Source organism: Dermacentor albipictus, chromosome 5, assembly GCF_038994185.2.
Source record: "Dermacentor albipictus isolate Rhodes 1998 colony chromosome 5, USDA_Dalb.pri_finalv2, whole genome shotgun sequence".
Classification (NCBI taxonomy): Eukaryota; Metazoa; Arthropoda; class Arachnida; order Ixodida; family Ixodidae; genus Dermacentor; species Dermacentor albipictus.
The window spans coordinates 162,641,793-162,667,644 of NC_091825.1; the positions used below are offsets into that span (position 1 = coordinate 162,641,793).

Sequence of the window (25,852 nt, forward strand, 5' to 3'; positions counted from 1 at the left end):
CGCGGCGTGATCCCCGTCACAGTTTACACAGTGGAGAGAGTTCTTACAAGCTTCAGTGGCGTGTTCAAGGGCACTGCATTTCGCACATGTTTGGCGGCCTCGGCAGCTCTGCGAGCTGTGCCCAAAACATTGGCATTTTAAACATCTCAGGGGATTTGGCACATACGGTCTTACACGGAGCTAGATGTACCCGGCGTCGATTGACTCGGGAAGGAGACTTGAATTGAAGGTGAGTATTAGGTGTTTGGTCGCAGTTTCTTTACCATCTTGCCTCATCTTGATTCTTTTGACATTTAAAACATTCTGTTCACTGAAGCCCTCCAAGAGTTCAGCCTCAGTGAGCCCCAGCAAATCATCGTCCGAGACAACGCCGCGGGTGGTATTCATCGTGCGGTGCGGGGTTACTATTAGTTGGGTCCCCCCAAATGATACTAGTTTAGGCAGTTTCTCAAATTGTTTCAGATCACGGAGCTCCAAGAGGAGGTCACCGCTAGCCATCCTCGACGCCTTATAACCTGGGCCAAAAACTTCGGTAAGGGACTTTGATACAAGGAATGGTGAAATTGTTCGCACTGGTTTAGCTGGCTTTTCAGAATGGATGACGTGGAAACGAGGGAAAGATTCTTTTTCCCGATCAAAAAATTGTAATATTTCATCGGTGCGCCCTCTTTTCTGAGGGCGATCAGGGAGTGGGGGGAAGGAGCTAGCCATAAAGATATGTGAGATTTCGGCAGTAACGCCAGCCACCCACCGTGGAGTCCTTCAAGGGGACGCTGCAGGACCTGTGAAACACGGCCCGCACACGCCAGCTGTACATTACCACTATAACCAAATATGAAATAACCTAGGTTGGCTATTCACACAAGGTTAACCCTTGCCGCCTGAAAAAATTGGAAGTAAAGGGAAGATAGAAGTAGACAGGAAAGGTGGAAAGTAAAGGAAAGACGAACGTTGTAGGGAGAGAGATACAGGAAAAGGCAACTACCGATTTCCCCCGGGTGGGTCAGTCCGGGGGTGCCGTCTACGTGAAGCAGAGGCCAAAGAGGTGTGTTGCCTCCGCCGGGGGGCCTTAAAGGTCCGAACACCCGGCATCGGCTCAACCCCCAGGATCCCCCTTTCCCCGGACACGGCTAAGCCATGCACGGCTACACGCGGGAGGGTTCAACCCTCGTGTGCTCGGGTACGTGGTGTCGCAACACACCAAACGCCTGCTGACGCAGACGCCCCTGCGGGCTTCGTCGGAAGTTTATCCCATTCAAGAAAATGCATTTGTAGGTTGCACTCACGAAGCATGGGTAGGATGTCTTTTTCGTACATAACTTCTCCCAGGCATACTCTGCCTATGTAGATAATGCCTTTGCACGGGTCGGAGTTTGGAACGCTGTAGGAGCTGACTTCGTGTTCTTGGCCGTCGACTGTGAGCGCCTTGGTGGCGCGATATTTCTTCAAGCGATCGTAGCTTTCCGTGCTGAGGAGGGTAATGTGTTGGTGGTGATGATTGATGGATTGATGGTAACGACGTCTTGGCGCAGCTCCGTAGTGGCTGGAAAGCCGGCTGCTGTAGAGAGGAGCTTGGAGAGTTGGAAGTGGTTGAAGTGGGAGGCTTTGAAACCTCCACGAATACAAAATAGTCTTGTATAAAGATTTGGGTAAGTTGGGAGATCTCGCTTTGTTATTCCTGGAGGTCATGTGCTTCCATACAGTGGCAGTTGCAGGGAAGGTGTCCTTACGAAGTGATCCTTGCCGCGTCGTATATGTGAGTTTGCCGCCACTTGAGCATCTCCTCTAGGGAAAGATCGTCCCCTTCTACCTCATCAAACTAGCTCATGACGCCCGCACGCGGCGTGCCAACGCCTACGTCGTCGGAGAGTCATCAAGCTCTCGTAGGCGAGGAACCACAAAAGTCACAATAAAAAGAGTTCTAGAGCACATACCTTTTCAAAAATAGTCTCAGAAGGTCGCGGAAATCATCACACATGTCGTGTGAAAGAGTCACGGAGCCGATTAGATACTCCACATGCGGCGATGCCAACCCGCGTTCCCCCAGTTTTCAAGAGATCACTTGGGATGGAGTCCCTGGGACTACGCTCGTCGACACTGCGTCACCTGTTAGCGTCATCTCAATGACCACGTTCAAGCAAAACTAAAGCAGATGGCCTCCGTTAAGCAGCACCACTCTAAGATTATCTTGTTTGGGGGGAACCCCCAGTGGTTGGAGAACTGCGTATGAAAGCTACATGTGAAGGGCACGACGTACATGGCACCCTGATAATGTCGGCAGACCCGGACCGGCTCTACGCGGAAGAGATACCATCAAGGCGTTCAAAGACTGCGGAGTAGCCATGACGAAGCCGAACGTCGTCGCCAACCTCAACACGTGAAGGAAGACTGCACTAGCCAGGAACTTCAGACATTGCTTACTGAGTTCGAAGACGTGTTTTCACCAGGTTTAAGACTCTAGAAAGGTCCATCTCTGAATTTAATCCTGAAATAAAACGCCACGCTGCGCTTTTGCAAAACGCGTACGGTTCCGTATGCTTTGACCACCAAATCGTCCGAAGCTTTGGACCGATTAGTAGCAGACGGCGTCAAATCACCGCTTACGGCAGAAGAAAGGGCTACGCCAGTGGTTCCAGTTGTGAAAGGTGATGGAACGATTCGACTTCGACAAGCATGAGTTCTGGGAGCTTTGCCCATCAGTGTAAAAGAAGGCAAAAATTGAGCTTGACAGGCGACTTTCAAACCCAGACAAGAACCGTCCAGACGCAGGAAATAGAATTAACGAGAGAAGTAGGCAACCTAGGAAGACTCGATAGCGACGCAAAAGAATTGTCAGTGCGGCAACACTGAGGGTATCAAATGGAATTCCAATAGAGAGATGACACGGGTTTTTACGAGGTTCGGATGGATTGACAAACTGATGGGGAACACTAGTGCATAGTGCTTAAAACGTAATGTAGGTTACGCGTGAAGTGTGTAGCTTGCATTTGGGTTCGGTTGTTTGTTAGCAGAGTTGAGTAGAATCTAAGAAATGGCTGCATTAGGAGTCACAGAAATTGTTTTCACGGCATGCATAAACATGGATAGAAGAACAGTGCTCTAAGTGCTCATATGTTGCCATCATTGTGGTAGGTGAAACACTAAGAACGTATGCTTTTTTTTCGTAAAAGATGCTTGTGGTGGAAATCACAGATAGTAGCGGTGGAGTGTTTGAGCACAGTTGTGTGAAGGATGCTCGCTTACTGTGCTCAGTGCCGGAGCGGTGTTTAGTAATGCAGTAAGTTTATTCATGTTTAGCAAGTAGTTTGTGTTAGTGTGAAGCAGTGGGCCGCTGAGTGCTACACGTACAATATAACAGTATTGTTGTGATACAGCAGTGTTCAACAATGACTCTTTGGTTGACTTTGGTCACTATTGGAAATGTCAAATAAAGCTTCGCCGCACTAGAAGTTACAGCTTGAGTGATATTGTAAACAAACATTTGGAAGAACTGTGAAGCAATATTTTTGTAACTTGTTTAGGAAGTAACTAGCATATGTAATGCAGTCTTGTCTGGGTGCCTGGATGATCACATTTTGTTCTCGCAACTTGCCCGGATGTTTTCGTTGTGGCCGGTAAAGAGGCCACAACTGGAACCTCATTACGGCCAGTTTCCTCGACGCTGGGCGAGCTACGTTCATGTACCGCCTGGCGCGAGGGTGTCTGCCGTTGAGTTACGGGCCCTCCACAACCGTCCCGGCTCGTGGAGTATGCCCCCTTTGTGGCGGTCGTGAGGACTCGGGTCATATCCTTACGCTGTGTTTGCTTCCTGCAGCTCTTCTCCAAAGGATTGCTAGTCTCTTTAAGCTTCCAGATGGTGTTCCATATCAGACTGTCCGATATTTGCACCCTTTGCCTAAACAGGCAATCAACTAATTCGTGCTTCTTCTCACCGAGTGCCCATACCAAGTTTGGTTGGCATGCTGTGATGCAATTTTCCGGGGACAGGCGCCGGGCCTTCACGAAGTGCTTGCAAAAGCACGGAAGGAGGTCTGGTTCCAATTTTACCCGGGAGCGGCATCGCTTGGGCGACAAGAAGTTTCTGTAAGTGTGGACCCGTCCTGTCGTGATTTTTGATGAATCAGGTGGAAAGCTCTCCATTAAGTTATGATGCAAGCTCCTAAGGTCGCTCGACTCAGCCGCGTGTGCCAGTCGATCTACGGGGTTTTGTTTGGCTCAGTGGACCCCAGAGCCGGAACCGGTGGTGGCGCACCCTCGTGTGGTCATGCTGCCCCGCGGATGGCTTTGGGGCTCTCCATGGTTTTATGCCTTGACCTCCTTTGCGTCAAGGCAGTCCGAGGGTCACTCATGCTCGTGTCCTGTAAGGCCGACATGGCTCTTTATGTGTTGAGTGCAGTAACTCAGTTGTGCTGCACACAACAGCCCCCTTGTCCGGGAAGGACCGTTGGCCTGAACCAAAGCCCCCCGCCCAGTCAGCCCGGGTAGAGGGGGAGTTCCAGGGTCAATGTATCGGATGATGTTGGGTTGATGAGCACATGTAAGCTCTGGGACGCGGTATCTTCGGGTGCCAAGTCCTCTTTCCATCTGACAACCGCACAGGTAACGGCCCTTGCTTTTGGATCAAGGTCACTGGAAGGTCGCCGACAAGGGGAGCTAGAAGCATTTCATGCTTAATATTTCTGACTTATCAATGCATCGTATCTGAGGACTTTGTGGAATGTGTACAATTCCAGAATAGTGGCTAGCCGGGCTTGTTGGTACTTTTAACTCGCGCTGTACATTGTTTGTTTTGAGTTGTTTTCTTTGATAGTAATTTTTTTAATTATTAATTTTTGGCTTTCACGTGCGACGTGCCTGCCTGTCTTTAGTTTGTCGAAATTATTGAAAGTTCTGCAGCTTCATGTGCGGGTTTGAGCACTACCCGCCGTGGTTGCTTAGTGGCTATGGTGTTCGGCTGCTAAGCACTAGGTCGCGGCATCCAATTCCGGCCGCGGCGGCCGCATTTCGATAGGACCGAAATGCGCAAACATCCGTGTACTTAGATTTAGATGCCCGGTAAAGAACCCCAGGTGGTCCAAATTTCCAGAGTGCCCCACTACGGCTTGCCTCATAATCAGATCGTGGTTTTGGCACGCAAAACCCCATAATTTAACTCCTCTTTTTTTTTTTTGAGCGTTGCGCCACATGTATTAGCGTCCCTGCTGAGGAGCTGTGTGGTTGCGAGCTGCATCTTTAGGCGCTGACAAAAGCAGTCTCGTGCGCCCCCGAGGTCGCTGCTGCCGGCTTTCCTCATCCAGTGCCCCTCTACGGCCCCTGTTCGCACCGGCATCGCGCCAGCGTTGTGAGACGCCTTGTATACCCGCCGGGGAGGGGGGGGGGGGGAGGCACTGCATGTGCACCCGTGTCCCATACAGTGCGCAGAGTCTATTGTGCTGCGTCGCGCTATGTCTCTGCCGCGTATTGGTATTGTGAGGAGCTCGAGCGCGGCGCTAAACCTTCATATCGCTTTAAATGCTTCGCCTTCCGGCGAAACTGCCCATTTCATTCACTGCGCGAGAGAGTCCGGGTGCCAGGCCAAGTGTCCACTGTCCCGTGAGTACAGTGGCGAAACCCGGTGATTGCCCCAAGTACGATGCAACAAGCAAGCGAGCAAGGCTGCCGCGCTGAACTGGTTCTCGATAGCGGTATATGCACGCACTGAGCCGAGCGCGCAGCAGTTTCATCTGCGCTGACGTTGCGGTAATTTCGCAGTGGCTGAGCAGTCACTGAAATATAAGGTGTCACGTTCACTTTCAAAAGCTTGGTGGTGATGGAGCATGCCCAATTTCATGTTCATGTACTAGCGTCAGTGACGCGGCCATAGAGGTCGTGGCAGGCAGGTCAGAAAAGTGCCTCACTTGGTTCGTTCTCTCGGAGGCGAAATTGTTGTTTACATTAGCCGAACAACCTTAAGCGGAGGCGCGGGCGGATTTGTTATGTCGTACGTAAAGGGAGACGCTGTTTGTTGCGCGATGATGACTCCGTGCATCGTTTGAAGGGTGATGCCCGACGCGAAATCCATGTGTGGTCTCCGCCGGACTGACAATGGGCCTCGCTTGTTGGCGTGCGCCGTGGGAGGGGAGCCGCCGCGCAGTCCCCGACTCGTCGGCGCGCGGGGTAGCGCTCTCCTGCGGCAAAAAAACGTGCGAGCCAAGGACAATTTCGCAAGCCAGTTACGTGCACTGCTCTAGGCTATACGTCCGTGTCAGTCCAACGAAGCGCGAGGTACTGGAAAAGCACATGAAGGGACGAATTTTCTGTATCGAGGGCTGATGCAGCCCAGCACCTAAGCAACCTAGCATATGGTTTGAAAAAGGAGTGGCGCACACCTAACTTTACTCAGTGTCATTCGCATTCACTCGACACTTTTATGCGCAACTGTGCATGTTCCCTTCCACGAATTGAAGAAAGAGGTATTTGTCGCTTGATAGGAACAATTTTAGGCATTCTGTGTGCTGTTGCCTGTCCTCAGAAAATCAAAGGATTGGCCGCGCACCGCTCTGGAGGATGAAAGACCTTTCTTCTGGGGTAAAATCTTGAGATCGTGGTCCCACATATCACAGCTGCGGAAGGCCACGAGATATGCTGTGATTTCTGATCGCAGTCCAACTTTTTATTACGTCGGTGACTCCAGTGCACATCTATTAATAGACTCTGCTTAATTTTTTGCTCCCGTTACCCAGAGCGGCACGTAGCCAACCGTGCGGTCCGTTTTCTTTCGTTTACCCCTCTCTCCACATTAGTTCGACAAAGTCTGGGAGCTCGTCGGGCCCAGGTCCGGCTTCGTGCAAACGGGTCTGGCCAAGAGAGAGGTTCGCTCGGCAAAACCGCGTGCAAGGGAGGTCGGGTTGACCACTCCCATTTACGTCTCGGTCCGCTCGCGTCGAGTTCGAGTAAACGAAGCCATATAACAGTAGGGCAGTGCAAGTGACGAGTCAGCCGCGTATCGCCTAAACAAGCGTAGTAAATATCGCGGATTCCTCAAGCAGTATAATATGTGGTGACGCTGCCTACTGCACGTGCACCCGTGAGCAATAGTATACAAACCCCAGGGTCACCGAAAAAACTGAATTTTTGCGCAATTAATAATCATAAATTGAAATTGACGATTGCACTGGAAAGTTTGCAATGCCAAATTTGGACTGCAGTCCTCAATTTCAAATTACATTCACAGGCGAAGAAAAAAATTGGCCTTATCGCGCCATCACTGGGTGTACTTCCCGGTCAATGGCCTGCCTTCAATTCTACTGCACGCAACTACTGGAATGTAGCAACTCTGTGCGACTTGCTTTCTCCGGTCATCAAAAGCGTCAGAAAGTGGTCCGTGGCTGAGACCTGCTGCGTAATAGACCTGAGTGATGCGCCTGCTGAGAAGATCTTGTTCGTCGGGGAATTTACTGCTAACTAGCTCGTCTCCGTGCCCTCTTTTGTTGGACCAAATCTTTATCGGTCTCGTGAGAAAATTGCCTGGCTGCGTAGGTTTCACAAGCTGCCCGCCCACCCACGTATTCCTTCCTTAGCGAACGAAACCACAATAAGTTGTGGGACCTGTTATATTGGCTCCTGTAAATTCTCAGTAACTTGTAGCGAGCAATGTCTTGAGTAAGCTGCTGCCGTTAGCACCGCGAGACATTTTTAACACCCGCTTTTCTGACCAGTCTTTTGCAAAACACATAACATCATGCCGCGCTAAAAACTAAGGAAGGCACGCAAAGGAAGCCGAAGTAGCGCGCTTCAGTTTCTTTTGCTGCTGAACCGCGTTGTCACTGTATTTTCTCTCCTCTCTGTAGGATGTCCCTTCGAAATTTGAGCAAAAATAGAATTTGGTCGGGCTGAGCAACTATAACCTCAACGGAAACACCCCTCGCCCCTAAACAGTTCCTTTTTATATATTCCTTGTGGTTTCAGCGGCGACTATATACGTTTACGATGTCCGTCTCTGCTTTTGCGTTAGTTTTCCAATGGCAAACTACGTAACTGATTTCAAAATATGCTTCAGTGTTTCTTTCGTTTTTTTTTACATGGGCTCGCACATGGCAATGACAGTCGAAACGCTTTATTTACAGTAAACATTCAGCCTACGCGTTTTAGCTCAACCTCTACAACGTCGAGCTGTTGCATTGATTCTCAAGAAATAAGCACAGCCCAATAGTTGAATAAATTAACACGTAGTTGCTTAGCATATGTTCATGAATTCCGAAAAATTCTCTGCTTTCACGTTCGCGTAAGCAGCCCGAAACATTCGGCATGAAAAATACCGCTAGCGATGTATTATAAACATGACAGCACTCAGCCCACATACATCCATGATCCGTCTAATTCGCCATCCATAAGCATGCATTCTAAAAAATTATGGTCAGCGTCATGCTGGTAACAAACATCTTTATTGCTGTAACGGTATTTGCTTCCGCTTTTCAGTGCATTAACGTGGGCTTATTTAACTACCAACGAGGTGTAGTAATTACTGGAGACAGAGAGAGAGAGAGAGAGAATTTTAATGAGCACCAGCAGTTCAGTCGGCTGGGCCTAGGCCTCCCACGATGGGACGTCGAGGTCTTGCCTCTTCGCCGCTTCGTAAGCCTGCTGGGTCGCCCAGAGTTATTGGTCGTCGAGATGTGAGCTGCGCAGGGCGGCATGCCATCTCGACGAGAGGGTCACGGTGTTAAGGTCTGGGTATTGATGTTTGCACTCCCATAGCATGTGGGGGAGTGTTGCTGATTCAGTTTTACAGACCTTGCACGTCTGGCTCGGGTAGATGTCGGGGTATATGGTGTGATAAAGTGTGAGGGAGGGGTATGTATTGGTCTGTAACAGGCGAAGGGTGGTTGCCTGTGCTCTGTTTAACTTGCGGTGAGGGGTGGGGAAGGTTCTTCTTGCAAAGTAAAATGACTTCACAAGGTCGTTGTATCTTGTAAGGTGGTCGCGTCCTGCGGGTGCACCTGCACCATCTCCGGCACGGTTGACTAGTCCTCGTGCTGCGGAGTGAGTAACCTCGTTGAGGTTGGCGAGGTGCGGGTGGACAACACCGGCGTGTGCTGGGATCCAGACGAGGGTGATTTGATTTTCAGACGAATGCGGGGCTTGTTGTAAGATACGGAGTGATTGCTGAGAAATACGACCCTTGCTGGAGTTGTTGATTGCGGCGCGAGAATCGCTCAGTATGGTGTGACAGGCTGGGTCAAGAGTGGCCAGGGCGATGGCCACTTCCTCGGCCGTCTCGGCATTTTGGGCAGCGATGCTGGCAGCATATCGGAGCAAGCCGCCTGCTGTGGTAACCGCCGCAAAGCGCCGCCCATCTTGGTACTCAGCTGCGTCGACGAAGGTGACGCCCGCGGTGTTGGCATAAGCTTTGATGAGGGAGCTAGCTCGTGCCTTCCTGCGTTCTTTGTTGTGGTCTGGGTGCATGTTTTTCGGAATAGGGTCGGCGTGTATCCATTGCTGAATGTCGCGTGGTATTGGGTGTTTGTCTCCATATTGACGGTGGTAGGTGATATCAAGCTTGGTTACAATGCTGCGGCCCGTTTCCGTGAGCGTAAGCCGCTCTATAGTTGAGATCGACGTTGTGCTTCGATTAACTCGTCTAGCGTGTTGTGGATACCTAATTCTAGTACAAGTTCCGTGCTGGTGTGGTTGGGCAGTCCTAAGGCCTGCTTATAGGCTGCTCTGATGATGATGTCCAGTTTAGTCTTTTCAGCTTTGTACCAGTTGAGAAAGGGCGCAACGTAAGTGATGTGACAGATGATAAAAGATTGGACAAGGCGGATGAGGCTTCCTTCCTTCATACCCCTCGTCGGTTGGTCACTCGTTTCAGCAGTCTGGATGTATTAGCGGTCTGTCGAAAGATCTTGGATACAGCCGTAGAGTTAGCTCCGTTGGCTTCTATGGTCATACCAAGAACACGGATGCCAAGGACCACGGGTATGGGTCTGCCATCCCTCAGGTTGAGCTCTATTTCCTCGTATTGGCGTTTATTCGTGGAGCCCCGTGGGGGGGCGTCCACGGAGTGTGGGGTGGTATAGGAGAAGCTCCGACTTTTCAGGGGAACAGCGGAGTCCCGTGCCTTCAAGATAATGTTCTACGACGTCAATGGCGTCTTGTAGGGCAGTTTCGATTTGGCTGTCACTGCCCTTTGCAGCCCAGATTGTAATGTCGTCTGCGTATATGGTGTGTTCAATGCCGTCGAGTTTTTGTAGTTCTTGTGCTAATCCGAGCATAACCAGATTAAACAGTATTGGGGAAATGTCAGAGCCTTGCGGTGTGCCCGTGCTGCCGAGGGAGAGTTCCTCCGATCGAATGTCTCCGACCGACAGGAAGGCCTTCCGATTGGATAGAAAATCTCTTACGTAGTTGTAAGTGTGTTCTCCAAGGTTGAGCAAGGAGATGCGTTCGAGGATGGTAATTACCAGCAAAGTTTTTTTTTTACTTTGCCCACTGCTAATAGGCAACCGCTGCGGCATAAATGGAAGACGTCAGCTCATGATTGAAATGCAGCATTAATTTCTGATGCACCACGGCTGGTATGCGCGCAGGAAAATTCAGCTTTGATAACATGTTCCCATCTTAAGTGGCGTTTCGTATTTCTGCAATTTCAGTATCGCCGTCGGATCATTTACCGCCACGAAAACAATAACGAAACCTCTTGATATTGTTCCGAGGCGGTGGCACAGCTGAGTTGTGTTGCGAGTGAGCCCGACTAACCGAAATTTTGGTAAGACTGAGTCCGAATGAGCTCTGAGCTAAGAAAAAAAAAGGGAGAAAGAAATACGTTTTGTGAGTGAGTCTGAGTGAGTTCTTTTTTTTTTCTTTTTTTTGCGATCTAAATACGAAGAAAAACATAGCTAAATTCGTGGCGGGGACGGCTATATCACGCTAGATGCACCACATATATTCACAAAAAGAAAAGATCAAGCACTGGAATACGGGGCTCTGCGCGCAACTGCGATTTCCCCCTCCCTTTCACGAAGGCGCGCCTTTTTACGCGCGTCTTCGTCCCGACTACCAGCGCCCCATTTCACCGCCCCTCTGCTTGGCATTAAGCATGCTTGAAAGTGAGGGAGGGATCACTGCAAAGCATCCGCGTGATGCCATGGAGGCAAAGAAATACTAGGAGGGAGCGTTACGTGATTCCGCTAGCAAGTCAACATCCTCTAGCAAGGCCCCTCTTCGGCATAGAGTTACTATACTGCTCTTCGGGGTCTTGTGCACGGCGCCTTTTGGGTAGGAATAGGCCCACATGGTTGCCGGATCATTCGAAATTGTTTGGTACGTGGTAACATTTAGTGGCGCCTGCCGTCGCAGGCATGGATGCACGTAGGAAGTGGTAGTTGTCTGCCTGTCGCGCACGTCGTTCTTTGCTTCAAATGCATTGCCTTGAAACGTGGAGAAAGACTGGGGTGCCTGACTCATGACGACCGAATTTTCCAAGCGACACTTGCGCTTACCTGCGCGGTTAGTGGAGTTGCCAGCGCTCTCGCCTCGAAACCCGTTCAGAATGCATTTTAAACTGCGGTGCGTATTTTTTAAACTACTTTTTGTTCCACCGTCTTGCACCTGTGTAGGAAGAGAGGAGACAGTTTGCGCTATACATTTTTGTCGCGTTTTCGCTTAGTAAAAGGTTCTGCTGGGCGTCTTTATTTCACATGAACAAATATCATTAGCTTGCGCGTTGTACGCCGAAGCCGCCGCCTTTCTTTCAGATTTACGTGCATTAATTGGTAAGACTGTGTGGTGCTACGTCCTTACGCCGTTGAGACGCGCATTTTGAGTTCTCGCAGGTCTGCTGAGATGCAGAAGGTATTGAGAAGAACGACAGCGTCCACTGGGACCGTCTGCCATAACAGTGGGCCGGCACAGCCTCAATCGGCGTCCCCGGCTCGCCAGTCCATTCTCGGGCTCAAGAAAGGACGATTTTTTTTTCTTCACGGGAAAGCAGTGGTTGCGGACCCTGGACGCTCGCTTAATCGCCTGAACATATTTTCGGCAACGAAAGGTACCTCTGTTTCCTAAAGGACGTCCCCAAACGCGACGAAAAGCCGTCGGAAGGGTGGCTTGGTGGCGTGCACACGTTTGCAGGGCGAAAGGTTTCCGTGTTGCCCTGAAACCGCCCCGAAATGCAACCAGTCGTGTTTGAGGTGGTCCTCCCGGATTGTTGGGCACAATGCCCGTTACCAGACGCCTTCGTTCGCTACAGCCTTACGCCTGTGCTGCTTAAGCTTAACTCATTCGTCATTCGTTACCACGTCTATTCAAATCGATCACCGGTTATCGGTGCTTTACATAGCCAATTTCGACATGTTAGAGCCGTTTCATATTCACTTAAGGCCACCAGTAGTCAGCGCAGGCACTGCACTTTCAGAATCAGTTTAAATTTTCGTGCTTCGGCGATGTTGTGATTTTTGACGGACCTTTTTGAAAACTAATGTGCCTATGCTGTAGCGAGAAGAGGCATGGCTCTCACCTTCTGCCGCGCCCGAGAAAAAGAGCATGCCGCTCACGATTACGCCGCACTAGCATCAAAATTTTCTAATCAAATTATTCCTAGCCAGTCACAAATTAAATTATATCGCCGGGTTTGCCGTCCGGCAGTGCTGAGCGGTGACAATTAGGCGAAAATGACGCCACGTACCTGTTCACCAGTGAGCTTTGGTTTGGATTCCGAGTCGTTTTATTCCGCTAAAGTGTATTCGTGAAGGTCCGCCGCATGTCCAACACATGGACCCTGCTTTTGCAACCAGTTTCCAAGAGTTTCGGTACCGCTTCTCTCGTAAAATCCAGGCAAGGGGCGCTGCCGGTGTCGCTGTGCAGTTGTCGAAATTCGCTCCCATGGCGTCGTCCCGCTCGGCTGCGTCGCGAGAAAAGCGTCGTGCTCGTAACCAAGCTGCACCCGCGCTTGAATTTAGCGGCGAGGGCTCGAGTAATGATTCCGAAGGTGACAGCAAAGCAGATTCAAGCTCTGACGATGATGCCGAGTCAGCATGGGACAGCCGCAGCTGTGCACCGGCGAGTTTCCTCTACGGTCTTGGGCGGTCTCCTCCCTTGTGCGCGATTAGCAGCCGATGTTTTTGCACGACCCGAGAGCTCTACTGATTATCTTCAGGTGGTAACCACTTCGCGTGGTTATCAGGTGCTGCAGCAAAGAAACTCGTTCACGCCAGGAAGGCCGCCCGTAGCACATCTCTGCCCAGCACTACGGATCAGCGTAAGACAGTTTGCAACGGCACGTGGTTTTTTTCTAATCTTCTTCTCTACAGAGGTGATAAAGAGAATCTGCAAAAATGCAAACGGGTATGCTTGTATGCATAATCTTGCAGTTGCCCAGCTACGCTGAGTGTGATCGACCCTAGAAGAGGTGCATGACTCTGGACGAACCGGCGAAGTACGTTTCTTGGACTTCTCATCGGACCATCCTCAGAAGATGCCGAAAAAGCGGAACTGCAAAATGTGTTACGAGGACCGCAAAGCTGAACGAAAACAAGAAGTTTTGTGGGAAAAGCGCGGAGTGCACCTATGTTTCACAAGATCCAGGAACTGCTTCACCGCATGACATGAGCGATGAACTGGTCTTAGTTTCTTTTCCTTTTTTTCTTTGTATCCGAAGAATGGCGACGTACTGAGTATTTACTTTTTCAGGCACTATTCCTGGGTTATTTATCTTTGAGATGCATATTCTGAATTTCCTTTAATATTAATGTATTTGTAGATATTATGGGAAAACGGGGAGAAGGCGGGAGATGGAAATTCAAGACGATTTAGCAAAACGAGAACAAGGTGAAAGCGTGAGCCAACGTTTCGACAAGTGGACATGTCTTCCTCAAGGCGACATGTGCTTTCCTCGCCACAGTATCTATAGCTGGGGTTCTTCTAAAGGGGAGAGGGTGAAAGGCGGGTGTGTGCGGCAACGAGCGAAGGTGTGTTAGCGGCGAGGGTGTCGAATTGAGAATAAAGGAGTGCTGTGCACAAGGCCAGTGACATGGATGTCTGTCAATCACGTGTCAATCACCTGTGTGTCAGCCGGCGTGTCAACAGCGTGCGCAGCACCCATCTATCACCTGTTTCGCTGGTGGGCTATCGTGCCTCAGAACGAGATGATAGAAGGAGCGGCAGAAACCGGTGCTCGTGGAAAAGGAAAAAATTAAAATAAAATATTTAAATGGAATGAATAAATAAAGAAAGAAAAGAAAAAGAGAAAATACAGAAAGAAAGGAGAAAAATAAAAAAACACTAAAACCAAACTAAGTGTTGTTGCCTATTGCTATTGCTATTGAAATTTAGCATAGCGAATAGATTTTAAAGCACCCTTTGAAACGTTTATGCTTATTGATTTCAACGTCTTGAACTTATAGATGAGGTATGATTTTCTGTATCTTTTTCCTGTTCAGAACGGAAATTTGACGAAGATGTAGAGTTTAAGTTCATCATTGTACTATTATTCGTCAAAGCTCATCAAATTATATTATTACATCATATTATTGTTATTCATCAAAGTTAATCAAACACCTGGATTTATGCATAAAGCTGATCTCAAAGGAAATTCTAGAGTCAGCGCGGCATTGCCGGAAACGCAAAAAATTGTACCCCGCTCAGCACCAAATTCTGAAAGAACTCGTGAAAAGGAATGATATTGTTATAAAATCAGCAGAAAAAGGCGGCAGTATCGTAATCTAGCCTATAGAAAACTACAAGAATGAGTCCTCCAAGCAACTGAGCAACCACACCCATTAGAGAAAACTCGACTATAACCCAACTTCAGACTACAGCAATACTGTGAAAAACACAATAGCGGAGCTCCTGTCCAGGGAACCAATCACGCAATCTGAATATCGTTTCATGATGCCCAAGAACAAAAAAGCAGGCCGATTTTATCATTTTATGTATTTATCTTTATGTATTTTATCAAAATACATAAAGTTCTCGTCAAAGGAATGTTTACAGCTGAAATCCCAGGTTGACCTATTGTGTCTAATAACAACACACCTACCGAGTCACTATCTAAATTCATAAATCACCACCTGTCAAACAACCCCACGACCCTCGCATCTTTTGTTCAAGACACGCCGCGCTTCCTTTGAATTAACGACGGCACCAACGCCAACCAAATCCTTTCCGACCGTGCTATTCTAGTCACTTTGGATGTTTCTGCCCTTTACACTAACATACCCATGAGTGAAGGAATTGAAGCCGTTTATAAACCCCTCGCAATCAATCTCCAAGCGCACGCTCCTGAAGTTTACCTGTCGCTCCTTAGGTTAGTTCTCACGCTCAACTATTTTGAATTCGATTCTATTCACTACCTGCAAACTTTCGGCACTAGCATGGGAACACCATTCGCTCCCACGTATGCGAATGTTTTGATGGGACAGCTTGAAGCAGACTTGTTGAAATCCTACCCTGTAAAATCCCACACCTATCTTCGTTACATTGACGACATATTTATAATATGGGAACAAGGCATAAACGCGTTAACCGACTTTCATTCCATTTAACTCGCTTTCACCCAAGTATTAAATTTACTGCTCACCAATCTCCTAGTCAGATCAACTTCCTCGACACGACGGTCTACATAGAAAGCGGAAAACTGAGAACGACACTTTACCGGAAGCCTACGGATAGCCAGCAATATTTAGGCTACAACAGTCAACATCCGCGACACTTCAAGCAAGAAATATTTGTCGGCCAAGCGAAACGAATAAGAAGAATGTGCAGCGAAGACCACGATTATATCCACCACCTAAATTACCTTAAAACAACGCTAGCGGAAAGAAACTATCCACAAGTTGCTCTCGATAGAGTTTATGATGTCGCGTCAAGATTGGAGAGACAGTCAGAATTAGCGAAGAAACAGCCTACACCAGAATCTGACAGACCGCCAGCCTTTATAACAAAATATTCTAATGCACTTCCAAACATAAACAACATCCTACGAAGGCACCACCCAATATTATCGAGTAACGAGCGTCTGGGAAAAGCGTTCGCGGATGTACCAAGGGTTACCTATCGCCGCAACAGGAACCTTAAAGACATGTTAGTGAACGCAAAAGTAAGCCATCATCATTCCCCCGTAATAAAAGCATGTTGTCGCCTCAGGTGCAAAACCCGCAGGCACCTTTAAAGAGACGTTAAAATTAAAAGCACCGCAAATAGTTATACACACGAAGTCCAATCTAGTTTTACTCGTACAAGTTCGGATCTGATTTATATGCTTGAATGTTCCTTCTGTAAGAAACAATATATCGCTGAAACGGGACAATCAATGAACGTCAGATGAAACGGACATAGCGCGGACACTGCTAAAAAGCTTGACAAAGCCGTCGCCAACATTTCAACCAACCAGGTCATAACATTGATTAGCTTAAACTCTACATCTTACAGTCAAATTTCCCTCCTGAACGGGAAAGAAAATACAGAGAATCATACCTTATCCATAAGTTCAAGACATTGCAACCAATAGGCATAAACGTTTCAAAGGGAGCTTTAGAATCTTTTCGCTATGCTAAATTTCAAGCTATAGGCAACAACACTTAGTTTGGTTTTAGTGTTTTTTATTTTTCTCCTTTCTTTCTGTATTTTCTTTCTTTTTCTTTTCTTTCTTTATTTATTCATTCCATTTAAATATATTATTTTAATTTTTTCCTTTTCCACGAGCACCGGTTTCTGCCACTCCTTCTATCATCTCGTTCTGAGGCACGATAGCCCACCAGCGAAACAGGTGATAGATGGGTGCTGCGCACGCTGTTGACACGCCGGCTGACACACAGGTGATTGACACGTGATTGACAGACATCCATGTCACTGGCCTTGTGCACAGCACTCCTTTATTCTCAATTCGACACCCTCGCCGCTAACACACCTTCGCTCGTTGCCGCACACACCCGCCTTTCACCCTCTCCCCTTTAGAAGAACCCCAGCTATAGATACTGTGGCGAGGAAAGCACATGTCGCTTTGAGGAAGACATGTCCACTTGTCGAAACGTTGGCTCTCGCTTTCACCTTGTTCTCGTTTTGCTCATCGTTTTGTAGTTATCAAGCTTTTAATTATTGTTTTTTATCGATTGGCAGCAAAAATGGCGCTTTCTAGAATTGTTATGTTTTACGTAATAATATTTTTTTTGACAACTTATGTTTTTGGGAACGATCTCTCCAATGCTATTCACAGCGTGTTTACAGGAGATATTCAAAGACCTGGATTGCGAAGAATTGGGGATAAGAGTTAATGGAGAATACCTTAGTAACTTGCGATTCGCTGATGATATTGTCTTGCTTAGTAACTCAGGAGACCAATTGCAATGCATGCTCACTGACCTGGAGAGGCAAAGCAGAAGGGTGGGTGTAAAAATTAATCTGCACAAAACTAAAGTAATGTTTAACAGTCTTGGAAGAGAACAGCAGTTTACGATAGGTAGAGAGGCACTGGAAGTGGTAAGGGAACACGTCTACTTAGGGCAGGTAGTGACCGCGGATCCGGATCATGAGACTGAAATAATCAGAAGAATTAGAATGGGCTGGGGTGCGTTTGGCAGGCATTCTCAGATGATGAACAGCAGGTTGTCATTATCCCTCAAGAAAAAAGTATATAACAGCTGTGTCTTACCAGTACTCACCTACGGGGCAGAAACCTGGAGGCTTACGAAAAGGGTTCTACTCAAATTGAGGACGACGCAACGAGCTATGGAAAGAAGAATGATAGGGGTAACGTTAAGGGATAAGAAAAGAGCAGATTGGGTGAGGGAACAAACGCGAGTTAATGACATCTTTGTCGAAATCAAGAAAAAGAAATGGGCATGGGCAGAGCATGTAATGAGGAGGGAAGAAAACCGGTGGTCATTAGTGGTTAAGCACTGGATTCCAAGAGAAAAGAAGCATAGCAGGGGGTGGCAGAAAGTTAGGTGGACGGATGAGATTAAGAAGTTTGCAGGTAGAACATGGCCGCAATTAGCACATGACCGGGGTAGTTAGAGAGGTATGGGAGAGGCCCTTGCCCTGCAGTGGGCGAAGCCAGGCTGGTGGTGGTGGTGGTGCTGCTGCTGATGATGATGATAATGTTGTTGTTTTTGGGAAGAGCACAATATGGTATGCTGCAATGTGTGCTGGAATATTATTCGTGGTGGTAAATAATTTTTTTTCCCGAGACCCATAAAAGACCTATCTTCTCGCGGTAACGAAAGAGTTAAGCGGCGAGCCGACTGGTGGTTCAGTGCGTAACCTGGCTGACATAACACAGACTCGATTGCTGCACGCACTTGAATTCCTTCACCAGCCTCGGCGTGCTTTTGCCACGCGTGCTATGTATACGCATATTCCGAAGCCCCCGCAGCAGACGCAACCAAAGTGAGCCGACTAACTCTGCCGCTTGCCTATCACGTGAGGGCCCATTTCCTATCATCCCACTACTCTAAATTCTTTTGTGGCTAAGCTTCAAGATTGTCACGTGGCGCTTCCTGCTAGTCTTTTTTCTTCCTCCATGGTGCATGGCGTGTAAGCACTCACTTTCTCTCTTGCGTCCATCATCAAACAAGACACGCTGTGAGGTTGCGTTGTTGCGAAAAGAGAGAAGTTAGACTGCGAGCGTTTTGAGCTCCAGTTTGCCCTAACGCCGTTGTGCTCTATGAGAGAAAAAACAATCACCGGCGGCTGCTCCTTTTGGAATCCCGGCACATTCAGAAGACGCCGGGTAAGACCAGCCGTTCGACGGCAACACTTCCCCCCCCCCCCCCCTGCGCCCTCAAGGTCTACGAAACGTGTCTGCGCGCCTGCGAAAGCGCCAAAAACTCGACTGAGCACTGCTATGCCTCGCGCCATCTCACCCCTCCGAAACGTGGGATTTAAGAGGAAGCTTTAGCTCGGGCCCAACTCCGACGCGGCCTATTCAAATACATGTAAAACGCAAAAACGTTTTTATGCGAAGCATATTTCTAGAGCTCAACCCAGCTCCTCAGGCGCGGCGGTGTCGCCTTCAATACCACGTGACACCGTGACGTCACGACAGAGGAGAAACGGGGCTCCAACTCGCGCCGTCGCTCGCGCCGTCGCGGCGGTATATAAGCAGCTGTGCTTGTTTCTGGGTGGCTTTGGCTCAACTCTTGCAAGATTGGCTGGGTGGGAATCGAACCAGGGTCTCCGGAGTGTGAGACGGAGACGCTACCACTGAGCCACGAGTATTTTTTTTTTATTACCGGCTTTGCGAAAGAAGGTACAATGTGAGTATTACATGTCCATAAAAACAACTAGTCAACGCCGGATCAGTGTGGTGTGATAAGAACGATGTAGGCTAGTCACTTTGTCCAAAGCACTTAGCCAATCAGGAGGGTCACTCTGTGCACAGAAAAATTCGCGTATATATAACACACTTTCAATGAAATATTCATGTGCTGGGGCCTGAACATTGCGCTCATGTCTAATATCCATACGCGTTCGCCACACACTGTGCATGCACAAAAGCATTAACAGATCGACAGGCACTCCCTCTGGTTCCGCGCATGGCAGGAAGTGTATTCCGAAAGCACTTAACGGCAATTCCTTTTTAAGGCTACGCTTTAGAATATCCCACAAAAACACTGCGTCATGACAGTCCAAAAAGATATGCTCAATCGTCTCCGGTTTTTTGCATATAAAGCAATTCACAGACCAAGGTACAAAAATGCCTTTGCTTTGCAGCCACGGTTTCACTGGGAGAGTGCCTGTATGTAGTTGAAAAAAGAAAGATTTTACAGAAGCTCTTACCGGCATTCGTTTAACTCTCTTCCCAGGTGAAAATAATTTCCATTCCCAGCTGGATTATGAAACCGGAAATGTTTCCCAGCTGGGAAAATTCCAGCTGGAAGCGACGCAATTTCCAGCTGGAAAGAATTTTATTCCCAGCTGGAAAGCATGCAGATTCCAGCTGGAAACCACATGATTTCCAGCTGGAAACCACATAATTTCCAGCTGGAAAGTGTGCAGATTCCATCTGGAAACCACATAATTTCCAGCTAGAATCTGCTGTATTCCCAGCTGCGACCAGTAGACATTCCAGCTGGAAATGGAAGAATCTCCCAGCTGGAAGGCTCAGTGGTTCCAGCTGGAGCCAGAAAATGTTCCTACTACATTTCCAGCTTTAAACCATTGACCAGCCGCTTTGGTGTTGAGTCATGCCCAAGTGAAATCCCAGGGTGTAAGTTCGCATCAAGCAGGATACAAACTGGCCAGAGCTCGCATGGATCTTAGCTCACTGTCGCAAGTCACAGTTAGTTGCTAATGTGATTGGCCGCAGGACCAGCCGGTCCAGTGAAAATACACACAGCCAACGCAGCACAGTGCTGAAACTTTAAATCATTTATTTGAACACCTGCAGCAAGGATCGCGGAAGCATATCTTGCATCTCCCTCAAGATGTGGAATACACTTGCGCATCTCCTTGTACACCACCTGAAAGACATATTCAAACACAGTGAGTGAAACTTAAAACAATCATGACTTTAATCCACTCAGTTCTAGTAAACAGTGACCTTTACCAAAATCAGATGGATTGTATCAACAGCTTTTGGACAGTACCATAGTGTACCTTCATCATAGCCCCTTCTACAGTTAATGTGGCGCAAGGCCTCAACCTGAGCTCTCGCAAGGCTCTCAACCTGAGCTGCAGAAGTGATGCAGTGATTGTTAAATTGCTTAGCACCGTAGACTGTAGCTTTAGTCTAAATGGAGTTCAAATGAGCTCACTTGTATTTTGAACTAGGCGTGTGATGTAACTCAACAGCCTCCCAAGAAGCATTTATTTTCTGAATAACGCAGGAGGTTGAGGGCGAGTCTTTTTATGTTGTCGTTTTGCACCAATTTAAATGCCTGTTTGCAAACACGCACTTGCAGAGAAAGCACGCCATAATTGTGCTTATATTGTGTTGCGCAGATTGACACATACACACTAGTATTTCATAGGTGTATGCGCAACATTGGGCACAAACATTGCATGGCACTATTTTCAAGTGGACTATTGGAGACCAAAGGGGCTTACGCAAACTGGCAAGCACTTCGCATATACAGGATGATAATTTTTAGTTTTTAAACAATTTTTAAAAATCGCCTGTTGAAGATACCATAATTCTAGTCCTTGAGCTGGACCCTTCAGAGAGGTGGAGATTACTTGCACAAAAAATCGAAACACATATTCAACTAATTGTAAAAAATTAAACAACTTCCTAATTTATTACATTATGGCACATATAGCAATCTACGAATTGTAGCCGATGAGATTGCCAGGCGTATCCACTTCAACTTCCAGAATGACACCAGTTGGAAATATGCGTCATCAAATTTGCCGGAAATGTGCACTGTTGATTTACTTTTTTATCAAAACACTCTTTTATGCATTGGAGCACAAAAGTAATTGGAACGCCTATTTATTTCGTCTCACACTTTGGAAAATAATATCTCTAAACTGGCGCAATTCTGGAAATTCATTTAAAGTGGATGCATTTTGCGAACTCACAGGCTACAACTCGTTAATTGCAATGTATACAGCAAGGTAATTAGTTAAGAAGTTAATTTGTCAATTTTTGATAATTAGTTGAATATTTGTTGCGATTTTGCGTGCTAATAATCGTACCTCTTCGAATAATTCAGCTCAGCGACATTAATTATGCTATCTGCCACAGGTGAATTCTACAAATTCCGTAAAACAAAGATGATTACCTTGCATACGAACACCACGTACAGCACGGACTTATGATATCATGCTCGAGCATGCTAACTTTCAGGATAAAAATGAAGATTAATTACGTTCAAAACATAAACAAGTAAAATAATTACCTCGATATGGTAGAATCAGGGCTGGAGAAAACGGTGCTGTTCGATCCGCACTGGTGAATCCACAACGCCACAAATTACAGCAATAAAAACCGTTGACACCCGCTTGCCTGTACTTGTAACGCCGTCCAGAGAAGAAACTGTTTAAAAAGAATTACTTCATGTGCAAGATCATGCAGGTTCCTCATAAAAACTTGTTCATCAATCACTAGCGCACACCCGAGAGTCTCACGTTGTCTGCCCGGCTATGTGACAGTTGCCGCCATGTGCTGTACGAAACTGGGGGCACTGTGGCGTCATCATATTTTATATGTTCGGCCTGCATCTGTAATGCTGCTGTTTGCTTCGAATAAAAATCCGAGTTTCTCTGCGAACTACTAATATTGGAATACAAGCCTATTATTTTATTATTAGTGTCAAAAGAGCACATCAAGACAAGATACGAGACTAAAGCTACTAAGCATTCAACAAAAATGGCGGCGATTGTAGCGGCGATTGTAGCGGCGTTGTGCAGGAAGGAAAAGATAGGAGCAGCGGTCACTGCAGCCTAATAACTGCTGAAGGTGCCACATGTTAGGGCTCCTTTTTTGGTAGCCAGGGAAGGAATTCCTATGCTATAAACACTAGCCATTTGTGCAACGGCTCATCATGACCAATCGGGCAAGCTCCTCGCTAGACGACGTCGACAGTGTAGCAAGATAACAGTGTCGATCAGGAGCGCGTCGCTTTTGTCTACTACAAGTAATGTTCAATAAAAGTGGCGGTTTTCCTGGTGATATGTTTTTTTTTGGCAACTCGATCACACAGGGCACTTTCGATTGCAATCGATCCCGATCAGGCCCGATAGCGATCAAAGGTACCCTGAGTGATGAGCATTTCCATGCAGTTCATGCAATTAATTACAATTGCTGTCACAACACAGACGAAGAAAAACAAAACTTTTGCCGCTGCAAGAGTAAAGCTTTCGTTCCGATACAAACACCACCTAGGACTAAACATGCGCATGTTGCAGATATAAAAATGTCTTAATGCAAGTGGAAACCATCCCGCTATTTTATGCCTGCCACTTTCCAGTCGGTAGATTCTACTTCCAGCTGGAAAATGCTCTACCCAGTTGTTTCCAGCTGGAAGCGCTGTTTCCAGCTGAAAAATGCTGCATCCAGTTGTTTCCAGCTGGAGCTGGAAAACTTCCAGCTGGAAGTGTTGCTTCCAGCTGGAAGACCAGCTGAGGTGGATTCCACTTCCAGCTGGAAAGTGCCATTTCCAGCTATTTCCAGCTGGCTCTGGAAAATTTCCAGCTGGAAGGGCTAATTCCAGTTGGAAACCTGGCTGGAAATACCATTTCCAGCTGGAAATTCAGAGCCCATTTTCATGTGGGTTAAGAACATCTCGTTCTGAACCTGAAACAAATACTGTACGATACAACGGTACAGGCAAGAATACATCAACAAGATCTTTGTACAACTTCTTACTAGTAACAACGGCCAGATATTCACTGGAAAATCTTGCTTTTAGTATTCGGAAAGACGCGACCACTTCACGCAAAAAAGCACTTAAAGGCATTGTCCCCGTATACATGGACGACACTACATAATCAGGCAATGAATCACGCAGTCTAGCTTGAATCATTGTTCTCAGAAAAGCATCCTTTTGATCACGCAAAAAAAAAGAAACCTGCTTACAATCTGTTTGAGGAACAAATGTGACAACCCCAGCCCCCCATTCAACACTCTATGGAAATGATTACTACGACTCGCAATTACTACGATCGCAAATACTCTGTGTAGCTTTTGCACAGACATCCTCGTCAGACATAACGCTTGCATCACATAAAAAATTTCCGCGACTAAAAACAAATTACACACTGTGGCTCTTGCAAACATTGAAAATTTATGCCCTCCCCATTTGCCGGTTTGGGTTTTCATTCGCACTACTTCATTGTCCCAATATTCTTTGCTATCTCGATAATGTTCGAGGGGGACATCAGGGTAGGTGCCTGGAGTTACCGCCCATTGCATGTTACAAAAAGTCTCGGGCTTGTATTGCCAATTCCCATGCCAAAAACCAAGACACTTGTTCCAGTTAATAGCACTTCCACTTGCAGTACAAAATTTTACAGCCTCTTGTACAACTGCTTTAACACTGTCATGGTCCGTACAAAACACTGCTACATCATCAGCATATGCTAAAACTCGAACTTTTATGTTTTATGAAAAGTGTAACCCCGAATGTTTGGGCTCTTCAGCAGCCGCAAACAAAAGGGCTCGAGGTAGAGAGCGAAAAGCAGGGGGGGATAAAGGGCAGCCTTGTCTCACAGACGACAGCACAGGAATACCATCACTTAACTGCCTATTAATTATCAGCTTCGCTATACAACCATTGTACATAATTTTAACACCTTCTGTAATAACAGTTCCAACATTGATATGGTCTAGGATCAAGAACAGAACTTCGTGTACGACTTTATCGAACGCCTTGTGCAGATCTAATTGCAACATGGCCACGTGCCCATACATTCCGTCACAGCATTCAAGGACAGTTCTAGCTGTGTGAACATTGGTAAAGATTGACCTGCCTTTTATGCCGCATGTCTGATGTGGCCCTACAAGTGACCTAATAACACTTTGAAGGCGCCGAGCTAAAATCTTCATGAATATCTTATAGTCCACGTTTGTTAGACTGATGGGACGGTATGATTCAACAGACTAACTTAATCGGATCAGTCGTTTTAGGAATTAGTACTACGTGGGACGCTCGGAAGGATGGAGGACTTGTTTTCGTTTCATAGAATTCGCTAATCAGTCTTTCAAGTGCGACTGCCATTTCTGTTCTAAAGGCTTTATATAGAGATGCACCGAGACCGTCTGGCCCAGGTGACTTGTGTGAACTAAGCTCCAGAATCGCTGATTCAATTTCCTCAGCCGTAATACTGGCTTCTAGAGCGTGGACAAGGTCATCCTCTAATATCGGCATCAGCGATAGGAATTCTGTTCTGAAGTAGTCAGTGTCCGGAGTATTAAGGCTGAAAATATCTGTGTAATGTTCGACGAATGCCTGTTTGATTATTTCTCTTCGATTTGTGATTTCGTTTTGATAGCATATTTCCGCTATCTCTTTCGACAAAGCGTGCCTTTTTTCATCACTGAGCTCGCGTTTGGTAGGTGTCTCTCCGGACCACAGTTTCTCGTTACGCGCCCTTATCACTGCGCCGCGGTACATTTCTTCGTCTATTGCCTCGAGCTTAGTTTTAGTCTCTTTAATTTCCCTTGTGAACAATCCCGGCTCGTAGCACTCCGTACTTAGCATAAAATCTAGGGCACTCTGCAGCTCTTTAACTCGTTGTTTTTCTTTTCGCCGGAGTGCACATGATCTATCAATAGTGGCTATTTTAATATCACATTTGAACTGCTCCCATACTGGCATAAAACTTCCGGAGTTACTTCGCAGCATGTTCGCTATATAATCCTTGACTTTAGTCACGTACTCTTCATCTTCCAGTAATTTATCATTAAACTTCCACAAGTCCCAATTAAATTTCGCAGCTATTCTCTTCGTACCGACTGTAACCATGACTAGGCAGTGGTCACTAAAAGAGACATAGATCGTCTGGTAGTCAGAACATAACAGCGAACATTCGACAGGAACATATATACGGTCCAATCTAGCATGACTGCCTCCCTGAAAGTGAGTGTACATTGCCTGGCCTTCATGCGTCGATATCGAGCTTACATCTTCAAGGTCGTGCTCACCTACAATTTCGGAAAGTAACTCGGCGCTCCGATCTCGAAAGGAACGGTTTGTTGTCCTATCCTCTGGTCTACAGACGCAATTGAAATCACCAAGCAAGATCACCCGCCTTTCAGTAAGCAGGACAGGCTTCACCTGTCGGAAGAAACTCTCCCTTTCAGCAATTGCATTCGGAGCGTATACACACACAGCTCTCCAAGCCACTCCATCCGATTCAAAATCACACATTACAAGGCGCCCACTTTCACACGAGAACACAGTATCAACAGCCCCAATACCATTTCTTAAAA

General features: G+C 47.1%; 1 long non-coding RNA gene across 1 annotated transcript; it reads right to left on the reverse strand.

Moving 5' to 3' along the window:
- Nucleotides 1-20,331: 20,331 nt before the first annotated feature.
- On the reverse strand, nt 20,332-22,089 carry LOC139060603 (uncharacterized). Its single transcript, XR_011514957.1, has 2 exons — nt 21,819-22,089; nt 20,332-20,438 (listed from the first exon to the last, which is right to left on the reverse strand). It is a non-coding gene; the product is annotated as an uncharacterized lncRNA (long non-coding RNA).
- Nucleotides 22,090-25,852: the final 3,763 nt, after the last annotated feature.